This window comes from Petaurus breviceps, unplaced genomic scaffold (assembly GCF_028583685.1).
Source record: "Petaurus breviceps papuanus isolate PSGF00001 unplaced genomic scaffold, PetGlider_PUasm1.0 91133, whole genome shotgun sequence".
NCBI lineage: Eukaryota > Metazoa > Chordata > Mammalia > Diprotodontia > Petauridae > Petaurus > Petaurus breviceps.
The window spans coordinates 31,261,842-31,275,287 of NW_027187419.1; the positions used below are offsets into that span (position 1 = coordinate 31,261,842).

General features: G+C 38.1%; 1 pseudogene; it reads right to left on the reverse strand.

Annotated features, from left to right (window-relative positions):
- Nucleotides 1-11,543: 11,543 nt before the first annotated feature.
- On the reverse strand, nt 11,544-12,166 carry LOC138155483 (LYR motif-containing protein 4 pseudogene; annotated as a pseudogene).
- Between the last annotated feature and the right edge of the window lie 1,280 nt (nt 12,167-13,446).

Genomic DNA, 13,446 nt, shown 5'->3' on the forward strand with positions numbered 1-13,446 from the left:
GGGAGAACTGCAAGATGGGAAAAAAGCAAAGAACCCATCTTTCCAAAGAAAGAATACAGTGGTGTCTACAAATTATTTGCTATTAAACTTGACTTTAATTTCTGGTAAATTTCTAGAATACATTATTAAAAGAATGATTAGTAAATATCTAGCAAAGAAATCAGTAATCCCAAACAGTCAGTGAGACTTCATCAAGAACAGTTCTTGTTTTTCCAATGGCCCTCCAAAAAAAAAAAAAAAAAGAACAGTTCTTGTTTAGACAAACCCAATTTTAGGCAGAAGGGCTACTAGGTGGCATGATGGAGAGAGTGCTGGTCCTAGACTCAAGAAGACTCATTTTCCTGAGTTCAAATCCAGTCAGACATTTACTAGCTGTGTGATCCTGGGCAAGGCACTTAACCCTGTTTGCCTCAGTTTCCTCATCTGTAAAATGAGCTGGAGAAGCAAATGGAAAATCTCTCTGGCATCTTTGCCAAAGAAACCCCAAAAGGAATCATAAAGTGTTGGACATGACTGAAAAATGACTAAACAACTGAAATGTTAGGCAGGATTACTAAACTGTGAGTCAAGAGAAATACTGCAGATAGAACTTTCCTAGATTTTAGGGAAGGATTTAAGGAAATCCCTCATGCCATTTTTGGTGACTTTTTTTTCAGCTTATTTTTCTGAGATGGGGTTGTTAAATACTTTATTTCATGCTCTACTAATTTGATGTATTATATTTTGCAAGCACTCATTTATTTCATTTAAATGATTGGGTTTTTTTATCATTTAATTGGGCATCATAGTTTCTAACAGTTTTCTTTATTTTTTTCCCTCTGTTATAAATTCTCAATATTCACTTTTCATCTTGATAATTTAGTTTTCCTCTTTTAAAAATCAAATTGGCTAATGGTTTGTTTGTTTTGTTGGTTTAAAAAAAAACAGCTCCCAGTTTTACCAACTCATTTTTTTCATTTTTGCTTATCTCTTCTTCAGCTTTCAAGATGTCTATTTTTATATTATATGGGGTTTTAATTTTTATTTCTATTTTTTGGTTGCATACCTAATTCATTCATTCCCCCTCCTTTTGTTGATGAAAATGTTTAGAGATATAAAATTTTCATCAAGGACTTCTTTGTCTGCCGTCTCAAAATTTTGATATGTTGTATCATTTTCTTTGATAAACAATATTTCTATGCTTTTTTGTTCATTTTTCTGTGATTTTTGTTTTCTTTTGATTCCTTATTTGTTAGGATCATATTCTCCTTCTATTTTTGTGGAAAAGATGGAGAAATATTGGCTAGATAATATAGTACGTGAAGGCAGATTTATATTATTATCAACATCATTATTTTCAGTTCTAATGTGTTTTTAGGCTACATTAAGAAAACTATAGTATCTAGACATAGGACTCTAGTAGTACCATTATATTAAGCCCTGATGAAACTATAACTGAAATATTGCCTAGTTCTAGGTGTCAAATTTTAAGATGAACATTAATACATTTGTGAGTGTTTAGAAGAGGCAACAAGAATGCTTAAGAGCATGGAGATCATGCCATGTGAGGAGCAGCTGAAAGAACCAGAGGTTTAGGGGGCGGCTAGGTGGTGCAGTGAATAGAGCACTAGCCCTGGAGTCAGGAGGACCTGAGTTCAAATCTGGCCTCAGACACTTAACACAAAAACTAGCCTTGTGACCTTGGGCAAGTCACATAACCCCAATTGACCTCCAAAAAGAACCAGAGGTTTAGGAGAAGACTTGGGGAATGGGAAACAAGATGACTCTTTTCAAATATTTAAAGTGCACTCATATGGAAGAAGTTTGGCAACAGAGAAAAGAACTAGTAGCCCTTGGTACAAGTCTCAGACAGGTAGATTGAGGTTGTATGTCAAGAAAAACTTCCTGAAAATTAGAACTTTCTTGAAGCAGAATGGGCCATCTTGGGAGTAAGGGGCTTCCTCATCTCTGGACATTTTCCAGCAGAGGTTTGGAAGACTAACTGACTGCTTATCAAGTGTGGTGTAGAGGAGATTCTTGTTCAGGTAAGGACAGAATTCTATGACTTCTAGGATTCCTTAAGACTCTAGAATGTGACTTTTAACATAATCACAGAAAATGAAAATTGAAAGGGACCTCAGCCCCCATCAAGTCCAACCTATAAACAAAAGGAAAATCCACTGTACCATACCTGACAAGTGGTCATTTAGCCTATGCTCCAAAGCCTGTAAGGCATGCAGAAACCCATGCCCTTTCTAGGAAACCTGTTTCATGACTATACATCTCTAATGGTTAGGAAGGTTGTTTTGTACATCAAACCTAAATTATCCTTTTTCTAACTTTCTACCTTTGCTTCTGGTTGTGCCCTCTAGGCCAAACAAAGTCAAATCTTACCCTCCTCCTCCTTCTCTTCTTCCTTTGCCTCTTCCTCTTCTTCTTCTTCTTCTTTCCAATTACATGAAAAAACAAATTTTAACATTCATTTTTTATAAAATTTTGAGTTTCAAATTTTTTCCCTCCCTCTCCTCTCTTCCCCCTCCCTAAGACAGTAAGCAATTTGGTATAGGTTACATATGTACAACCATATAAAACATACCTAGTCCATCTTCTATATGATAGCCCTTCAAAATATGTGAAGACAACTACTGTGTCACCCGTGGTCTTTTCCAGGTTAAATATTACCAATTCTTTCAAAAAGTTTCTTCCTTAATCTGGCTTTGACAACAATATCTTTGTAGGCTGAACTTATTAAAGATTTCTTGGTACTTGTTTCAGTCTTCTGGAATTTTTAATCATTAATCATCAATGTGGTGCATTAGCACACAGGGCAACAAAAATGCCATAAATTCAGGAACAGGGGACCACATCAATGGGACAACAAGAAAAAAGAGATAATTCATGGATGTACTGTCTACATAGTTAGGAAAAAAAAACCATTGCAAGGCACATAAGGACCAGGCATGCCTGTCATATATGTGCTGAGCAGAGACTTGGAAGCAGATCAGATTATTGTCGATATGAACTATTAACCCCAATAAGATAAATTTTGCAAAATGTTGTTCATTAACTTCTGACAGAGAGTGGGACTTTGCAGGAGTCTAACACCATAACCCAGTATTTATATAGGTCATACCAAATATAGAAAGACATTTCCCACTTGTCATTGGATTATATGTTTGTTGAAAGTACAAAATAATAAATATCACCGCCCTATTCATTTGGTGCAATTATATTGGGAACATGTGTCTTGAATGGTGGTTAGATTCTAGTTTCCATAGTCATGGCAGAGACATAACTCCTTGCTTTTTTCCTGAATGATGGTACAACTCCACTGAAATAGATGAAGCACTGGATGAATCCATTCTGACTACTTCCTCCCCCCTCCCCCCCCCAAGAGGTCCTACAGTCAGTCAGTCAGCCAGTAACGAGCCAGTTACAACAAACAAGTGCCTACTAAGTGCCAAGTACTGTGTTAGGTACTGGGAACCCAAAGAAAAGAAAAAAAAAATCCAAAAGAAAACACCCTGCTGTCAAGGAGCTCACAGTCTAATGGGGGAGACAATACACACAAAACCTGAAAAGGGGGGGGAGGAGGCCCTAGCCAAGGGGCATGATGAGTCCAATAGCAGGCGGAAAATAGTCTGAGGCAGTGCACCTTACAGAGTAGAATTCACCTGGCAGAATGATGTGTTTCAGAAGGCCACGAAATTCAGGAGGTCAACCAGGTGGGAAATGATGCCCTCCTCAAACAGACGGTCTTGAGGGGAGCTCCCCGAGGTCCACTTGCCACCCTCAAACCAGAGGGTCAGAGGGACCCTAGGGACAAAGGGTGCTGCTCTCGAACCATGGTGTGTCTTCATCACCCTTTGTTGCACCACATTGATGGTAACTGATGACTGAAAATTAACAGCTGACAACTCCCAGAACTTGGACTTGGCCCTTAGAGGGGAGGGAGGGGATCAAGAAACCAAGGACAGAGATTTTTTAGTGATCTAAACACAAGCCAAATGTTGTTCTCAAGGGAAATCTCAAGTCATGGGCAAAACAAATCACTTTCTGGTGTTTTCAGGGAAAAGCCCAGGGTGGGGCCACAGGTAAAAAAAAAAAGAATTATTTCATTTTCTGATTGATTAATTGTGCTATTTTTTTCCCTGATACTGACCACTTTTCCATCCTGGTAAGCTGGTTATGAGAATCTTTTTTTGAGAGGTGTTGCTAATGGTGTTTTTATTAGGATTTCACTTAAAACTTTTGCATCAAAATTTTTTGCATCAAATTTTGTCTATGGCTTTTTTTCTCTGCTTCACCCTTCCCAAATTTAGGATCTTATTTGTCTCATAAGAGAAACTTGGTAGAGTGCATTGTTTCTCAATTATTAAGAATATTTTTTTTTAGCAGAGGCATAAATTATTCTTTAAACATTTGATAGAATTCACTTGTAAATACATCTGGGACCAGAATATTTTTTTCCTTTAGTAGTTTATGTCTTATTCAGTTTATTTTTATAAGACAGAGTTGTTTAACATCTACATACATTGTTGTGCTAATTGGGGTATTTCATACTTCTGTTAATTGATTCCTTTGAATCCTTAGTTTTTTGGGCATATGCTTTTTTTAAACAGAAAATTATTTTTATTTCCTCTCAGAACTCTTCCTGAGTTCTGTAAAATTTGTTACTCTAGAAAACAGTTTTTAGGTTTTGTCACTTTTATCACTTAATTTTTGGTTCCTACTTTATTTCTCTTCCAATTGTCAATCAACATTCCTTTTTTTTTTTTTTGCTCATATGTAGAGGAGGGATGTTCTTGTGGGCAAAAAAGCAAGAAGGAAAAGGCAAACAAAGCACATATACCTTAGAGTGGTGGTAGAAGGAAGGGGAATGCGTGAGAGATCCTGAAGCATGCAATCACAATATGATCCACCAGGTGGAACTCTGAGCTTAAGCTGTCAAGGCTCCCAGGTTCATTTCACTCCTTTTGCACACATGCAGATATGGTTTGCTTCTCTGGATCTTGTTCAGTAATTTCAATCCTGTCATACTCTTCGTAACCCCATTTGGGATTTTCTTAGCAGAGATACTTGAGTGGTTTGCCATTTCCTTCTTCAGATTATGTTATAGATGAAGAAACTAAGGCAAACTGGGTTAAGTGACTTGCCCAGGGTCACACATCTAGTCTGAGGTCACATTTGAACTCAGGTCTTCCTAACTCTAGTTCCTGCACTCTATCTACTGTATCATTTAGATGCCCCCATCTCTGGCTCTTAGCTTTTGTTTTAATGAGTTGAGTTTTTCTGTAATGCAGGGATTTATAATCTGAATAAATTTGGGGAAGAGGTGAGCCATGAACTTGGTTAGAAAAAAAATTACATATTTCCATATAATTGGCTCTTTAGTAATCCTTTATTTTTTCTTTTATATATTTAAAAACATGATTCTCAGAAAGGACACGTAGGTTTCACCAGACATGACCAAAAGGGTTCATAACACAAAAGAGGTTAAGAACTCCTAATATACAGAATGGATCTGGAAATCATAAGGTGTTTGTTTCATTTTTGCCTTCATCCCATCCCATCCCATCCCATCTTCCAACTGCCTGTGACCCAAAACAATGCCACATTCACATCATAGATTATAGTACATTACTGAATGGAGTAAAAAATAAAACATACAGCATTAAAATTCTTTCATCTTTAGATAACCCACTGCTTATAGTAAGGAATGAAATTTTTTTAAATAAGATTTTATTTATTTTATTTTTTCTTTTTGGAGGGGGAAAAGCAGGGCGATTGGGGTTAAGTGACTTGCCCAAGGTCACATGGCTAGTAAGTGTTAAGTGTCTGAGGTCGCATTTGAATTCAAGTCCTCCTGACTCCAGGGCCAGTGCTCTTTTCATTGTGCCACCTAGCCGCCCCAGGAATGAAATTTTTTAAAAAATGTATTTTTTGTTTATTTTGAACTCAAATACATAAAGACAAAAAACGAACATTTCCATGTACACAGTACAACATAGAGAATTCAATATAAAACCATGAATTTCCATTTTACACTGTTTTTTTTTAACAGTGTAAGAAGTACTACATATTGTTTTCAAAGCTACTTTTTTCAAAAGCTGCTTTTCTGTACTTCCCACTAAGTTTTCTTTTGTTCTCTGCTGTGCACTTTTTCCCTCCCTCCCTACCCTGCCCTAGAAAAGCTACTATTAGACACAAACACATATGGTCAACCTGGCAGAGTTTGATCTAAGAAAGGCAAATGAAATTAAGTTGTCTGCATGTTTATTTTCTCTCAAGATGGCAGCATGCATGTAGAGCTACAAGCAAACACTGGGCTGCCCTTAGAGTTGGGGTACACAGTTTATAAACCTTTCCCACAGGGTCTGAGGTCATTCCATCATCACCTTATGTTTGGACCAGGAAATACCCCTTCTATGAGGACACCCCCCAACATCTGGGTTGTCTAGACAAAAGAAAATGTTTTTCACCTAAGCTTGAGTAGAATGATGGGCTTCCCCTATCTTGGATTAAATTCCTTTCAACTTGGATGGGGGCTCATCAGAATAAGGAGAGTCCTGTAATTGCTTCAGTAGTAATTGTCCTTTTGGAGGAAATTCTAGGTAGGCAAACCCTAGAAAGATGGCAAGTATGTTCAGCTTGAAGGGTGCTCTATCTGCCTCCTGATTAGATGATTCTGATTTCCTGGTCACTTTGGCTTCCTCTGGATAGTGAGGAAGCTCAAGCAGATCAAAGTGGTTGATAAGGTCATTAGCTATTCTACTTTCACAATTTTTGTAACTTTTACATCATATATATATATGTAAAACCGTATTATACATACTTCTATTTATCAGTTCTTTCTCTGGAGGTGAATATCATCTTCTTTCATAGATCCTTTGTAGTTGATTTGCATATTTATAATACTCAGAATAACTTAGTTGTTCACAGTTGTTCTTTGAATGATACTGCTATTCCTGTATACAAAGTTCTCTTGGTTCTGCTCATTTCCCTCTTCATTATTTCATGCAAGTCTTTCCAGGTTTTTCTAAAATCAATGAGCTCATCATTTCTTGCAGGACAGTAGTATTCTGTCACAATCATATAACACAACTTATTTAGCTATTCCCCAATTGATGGGTATACCTTCAATTTCTAGTTCTTTGTCACCACAAAGAGAGCTGTTATAAGTATTTTAAAACATATATGTTATTTTCCTTTTTTCCCTAATCATCTTGGGAAACTGACCTAATAGTGACATTACCAGATCAAAAGGAATACATGGTTTTATAACTCTGGGCAAAATTCCACATTGCTTTCCAAAATGGTTGGATCAGTTCACAGTTCTACCAACAACAAATTAGTGTTCCAATTTTTCCATTACCCCCTTCAACATTTGTTGCTCCTTCTATCATTTTAGCCCATCTGATAGGTGTAAAATGATATCTCAAAGTTATTTTAATTTGCATTTCTCTAATCAATAATGATTTAAAGCATTTTTTCATGTGACTATATAGTAGCAAGAAACTTTTAAGTGCCCCCTGTGCAGTCTTTGGAATATAACCAGGAACCTAAATACTTTTCATCTTTTTTTTTTCTTTTTTGGAAGGGGGAAGGTAGGGCAATTGGGGTTAAGTGAGTTGCCCAAGGTCACACAGCTAGTTTTTGTGTGTATGTGTGTTAAGTGTCTGAGACCAGATTTGAACTCAGATCCTCCTGACTCCAGGGCCAGTGTTCTATTCACTGCACCACCTAGCCACCCCGAAAAAATTGTTTTTTTTTCTTTTTTGCTCTTTGGAGGGGGTAAGGCAGGGCAGTTGGGGTTAAGTGAACTTGCCCAAAGTCACACAGCTAGTAAGTGGGTGTGTCAAGTGTCTGAGGTTGTATTTGAACTCAGGTCCTCCTGGCTCTAGGCTGGTGCTCTATTCACTGCACCACCTAGCCATCCCCTTTTCATCTTTTAAAAATAGATTTTATTCAAGTTTATTTTTGTTTTTACATTACTTGGATTCATTTCTCCTTGTTTTTCTTTCCTATCTCCAGGAGAGCCATTGCTAATAAGAAGGAATTCTTTTTTAAAGAAAAAAATAGAATAAGAAAAATTATTAATACACTGAAAAAAATCTGACATTGTATAAGTTATGTTCCCTACCCAGAGTCCTCCCACTTCTACAAAGGAGCAGGGAGAGGTGTCTTTTCATATCTCTTCTTTGAGGCCAACGTGAATGCTTTTTTATAGGGAACTGCTCCTGTGTCCCACTTTCAAAGTCTCAAGGGGAAAAGTGAGATTCATCTCACTGACATTCAGTCAGTGTCACTTTGACAGCCAGGAAACTGCTCTCTGTCCTGGGCTTTTAGTAACAGATCTCAGCTCTTGAGGCTTTAGCAGGTGGGTCACAGCAGGTTTCAAGGTCAAAAGCTAGCTTGGTCTTCTCTTACTGGTGTCCATAATGTCATTTGGGTGTCTCTGACATTATACAATATTGCCTCAGGTCCAGGGAAGTATCCTCAGAAAAACTACCAAGGCAACTATCTGCTTCAAGTTTACATCCCTGTTGCACCTCAAGAATTCCAGTCAAGTTTCCTGCAAACTACAGAGGTTTTCATAGTTTTTAAATATTCTGCTGTAGCAAGTACTAAATAGAAGGACTTAAGGAAACCCCCTTTATGTTAAAATGTTCACACAATTTCCTACTACGCAACTGTTTGGCACCTTAACTATGGGAATAGTACAGAAGAATTCAAAGGAAAGGAAAAACCTGGGAAAATAGGAATTGCATATACTTATCTGGGATTTGTTGATTTATTGATTTTCAACTTTTAAAAAATTGCATGTTCGTTTCATTATTCTGCTTTTTCTTTGTTATTATTGTTAATAAATCATAGCTAACATTTATATGGTTTTTTAAGGTTTGTGAAATCCTTAATATATAATTATTTCATTTGATTCTGAAAACAGCCATGTGAGGCAGGTATTATTATTATTATCCTTATTTTTCAGATGAGGAAACTGATGTTGAAAGAGGTTAAATGACTTACCCAAGGTCATATAGTTAGTAAATGTCTGAAGGAAGCAGGATTCAAGCTCAGGTTTTCCTGACTCCAAATATGTCACTCCATCTCCTATGCCTCCTATTTTCAGAGATATAACTTTTCCTTTGAGAATTACTTTATCTACATTCCAAGAATTTTGGCATTTAGTCTCATTGTCATTCTGTATTTTTTTTTTTTGCCTTTTTTTGGAGGGCAGCTGGGGTTAAGTAATTTGCCCAAGGTTACATGGCTAGTTTGTGTATGTGTGTGTGTGTGTGTGTGTGTGTGTGGGTGTTAAGTGTCTAAGGCTGGAACCAAACTCAAGTCCTCCTGACTTCGGAGCCAGTGCTTTACTCACTGCGCCACCTAGCCGCCCCTATTCTGTATTTTTTAAAACATACTTATTTATCACATCTATGAATTGCTTGTTGATCCACTTATTACTTAGGATGTCATTTATCTACAAAGAATATGAATATTGGGAAGCTACCAAAGCTGAATTCTGCTGACGTCAGCCAGAATGCTTAGAATTCATTCAGCTTAGAATCTAACATGTGTTATATTTACATGTGACATGTCAATACGGGAGAATGTGGGCTGGGTCCAGCTTACACACACTTCCAGGGCATTCCTTCTCTTCCCACAAGGCCTCAAAGGCTTTTTTGGAGGATGGTGTCCTGGAGTTCTGAAACCTGCAAGTAGAGACTCTATGGGGAAGTATCAAATTGCTCCTTTGTTGCTTGGGTGAGGGAGAAAGAGGAGAGAAAAGATGCATGCACTTAGGCCCAGAACAAGAGAAGTAGAACATTGTCATGATCAAACAATTCATCATCAATTGGCCGGCAGAGATCCTTTCTGTACTCTGTACTCAGCCTAGGCTGGTCTTCAGAAAACAGACACAGACTGTCTTTTGGCCTTTTATTTTTAATAAACTTAAATAAATTTGAATAAACTTAATATAAATTTGAATAAACTTAAATAAATAAACTTTGAATAAACTTAAATCCCTTTCAATATGGTAGAATATGCCAGAGCATACATTCCATGGAAATAATCTTTGGGGGCCCACACCCAATCACATCCATACCATGAGAAACCATCCCTTTCTTTGTGGGGGATGGGAAGAGAATACTGTGGGGTTGAGGGAAGATATGTGCTCCCATATGAGATCCCAAGTCGTGTCTGAGGGCAAAAGCAGAAATTCCAACGGCAAGCAATCTAGAGGGCTGAGTTAGCTGGAAAGCAATGATTGGAGCCTGAGAGAAAAAGAGTTCAGAGATAAGGGATGGTCTGTAGGGGGAGTGTGAGGAAAGGCCACAGGATGCCAGGAAAGTCAAAGTATTGGTGACTGCAGCCTGTCACCTTCAAGGAATCAGCCTCCATCTGGGGCATCAGCATGCTAACCATATAGCTCCCTCCCATAATCACAGCTACACAGCTATGGCTTCCAATCCCTAATCCTTGACCCAACACCTCCTTCTTATAGTGACCTTGTAGCCATTGATTCAGGCTTCTCCCTTGTACTAGCCAAAGTACCTGTATGCTAAAATAACCCCCGGAATAGGGTACTTTTGTTGCATCATTTCTCTCCTTGTTCATTCTTCTCCTGTGGGGCATGAGGGAGCCCTGAGAAAAGCCTATAATCTTCCATTACAATCATCCTACCTACATTATTATTCTATACTGTAATTAAATACAAACACATAATTTGTGACTGTTTTATTTTAGTTCCTAATTGGCTATGACCTAACGATTGTAAGCATTTACTAATTAATAATAGGCATGCACATGAGCTTTAGTGTTTTAAACAGTCTGCTGATTGTAGATGTCTTGCCAGTTATCATAAGTGCAGGTTAACAACTTGTCCTGGGATCATTTCTGCCAATTAATCAATCAGGCTAAATGTTATGGTACACACCTGCAGTGCCTGCCCCTGGGGAGGCTGGCGTTGATGGATAGCTTTGAGTTTGGGAAATCTGAGTAGTAGCAGGGCAAAAAGTGATCAGGTAAGTCCCTGAGAAGGGAGAGTTGGAACCACATTGCCCAAGAAGGGTTCTGGACCTACCCCAGGTCAGAAAAAAAACATTAGGTTAAAGCTTCATTTTCAGATAATATCGGTATCAGGCCTATAAGTGGTCTCTGTATTTACAGATTGGGCAAGGTAGGGAGACAGGGCCTCAAAAAAAAAACCCAACCCACAAGAATTTATTAAGTACCCATTATGAGCCCAGGCCAGGAACTGGGAACATAGATACAGCTGAATCCTATCAAAAAGGATGAAAATGCGATGATAATGATGGTCATCATTGGAACTGGATCTATGGTTTCATTATTATAGTGATATTTCTTACTTCTATTGAACTGAAATCTGCCCCCCTATAATTTCCTCCTCCTTTACTTCTAGTTCAGTTCTTTGGAACTACCCAGAATAATTATCTATATCTATATAACTTTTCTTCCACATGGTCCTTCAAATATTTGAGAAATAATATGACAGTTATTCTAGCATCACTTCACTGACTTGTCTTCTCCATGCTAAATTATATATTGCATACTTTTTTTTTATTGTCAAAAGAACCAAGAAACACAGTTTTGAAATATTCTCCATAAGAAGTGATGAACTGGAACATGAAGGTGAAAAAAATATAATAGACTATTTTCATTGAGCTCCAGTTATACTGACTAGCACACGAACCATAGGAATTGTCATCTACCAACAAAGCAGCAAAAGACTGCAAACATTTTTCAGTTTTTCAGCTTCTATTGGCAGAGAACAAGGCCTTTTAAAGGTGATGTAAGAGGCAACAGAAAGCATGCTGGGAGATGTCCTTAGGCACAGACTGCTGTTGATGGTCCATGGCCGCTGCTAGAGAGCCACCTAACTTCATTAGGTCCTGGACTTCTTCAGATTCTCAATAACAAGCTTGTCAGCTGAGTACATTTCACTAATGTGGGTCTGTCGCCGAATTATTTCTAGGTTTCTTTTGGCTTTATTCACTAGCATTTGTATTTGTGCAGGATCCTTTACATTCTTATTTTCTCTGAAGGCTTCTCTTCTCCTTCTGATGGCATAAGTTCTGTAATTGTAAGAGGTGAATTTGCTGCTCTCTCTCAGCATCACCCGGGGGAGATCTAGCACTTGTGCCTGACTGGAGGCTGCCATTTTTTCTAAATTATATATTGGATACTGCACTTGTTCCCCACATTCCATGGTTTCCAGGCCACTTATAATCCTAATTATCTTCTTCTAGATTCCCACTCAAATGTAGTACTGCAGAAGGTGTCTGAATAATTCAGAGTACTAGGGATTATCATCCTCTTTTATCTGCTTTTTGTTGTTGTTCAATTGTTTTAGTAGTGTCCTACTCTTTGTAACCCCATTTGGGGTTTTCTTGGCAAAGATCCTGGAGTGCTCTGCCGTTTCCTTCTCCAGCTCATTTTACAGATGAGGAAACTGAGGCAGACAGGGTTAAGTGACTTTCCCAGGATCACACAGCTAAGTGTCTGAGGCCAGATTTGAACTCAGGAAGATGAGACTTCCTGACTCCAGGCCCAGCACTCTCTATCTACTGTGACACCTAGCAGCCCCTGGATCTAGGCACTACATTTCTATTAAAACTCAAGATGGCATTTTGGTTTATGTTGTTGTTGTATGTTTATTTGTTTTTTAATTTTATTTTATTTTTTTGCTCTTTGGAGGGAGAAGGGCAGGGCAGTTGGGGTTAAGTGACTTGCCCAAGATCACATGGCTAGTGTGTGTTAAATATCTGAGGCCCAATTTTAACTCAGGTCCTCCTGACTCCAGGGCCAATGCTCTATTCACTGCACCACCTAGCTACCCATTTTTTTAAATGTTGTTTGTTTTTTGAGGAAACCATGTCACTTGTGCGGATTCTGTCAGTCAATGAAATTCCATAGGTGTTTTTCTTCATGAACTGCTGGCTAGTTAGATTTCCCTCATCTTGTATATTTATTAGGGGTTGATTTTATGCCATGAAGTGTAGTACCTGACGTTTATCTATTTCAGATTTCAGGTTGTTAGCCTGTTGAGATCCTTTTGAATCTTGATTTTCATCAGCTAGTATAGTAACTCTCCCTCTCAACTTTTTGTTATGTGCAGAAAAAAATTGATAACCATGTCTTCATCCAAGTTGTTTATTGAAATGCTGAATAGGGCAGAGCCAAGTTTAGAGTCCTACAGCATTCCACTCTTCTCAAGCCTTGCTGCCTGTCACAAGTCTGCTAAAGGCTACAAAGCCACTTATCTCCCTCTAGTATTCTTCAACCTTCTGCTGTCCATGTTAATTTGTCTGCTGCTCTCTCCCATATCTTCAGAGCCCTTCAGGTCCCCCAAGCAGCTGTTCTTTCCTTTTTCAAAACCCTAAAATCCTACTTTCTTTCTGTTGTTCCTCTAAATCAAATTCTTATCATTGTAAGCAACTC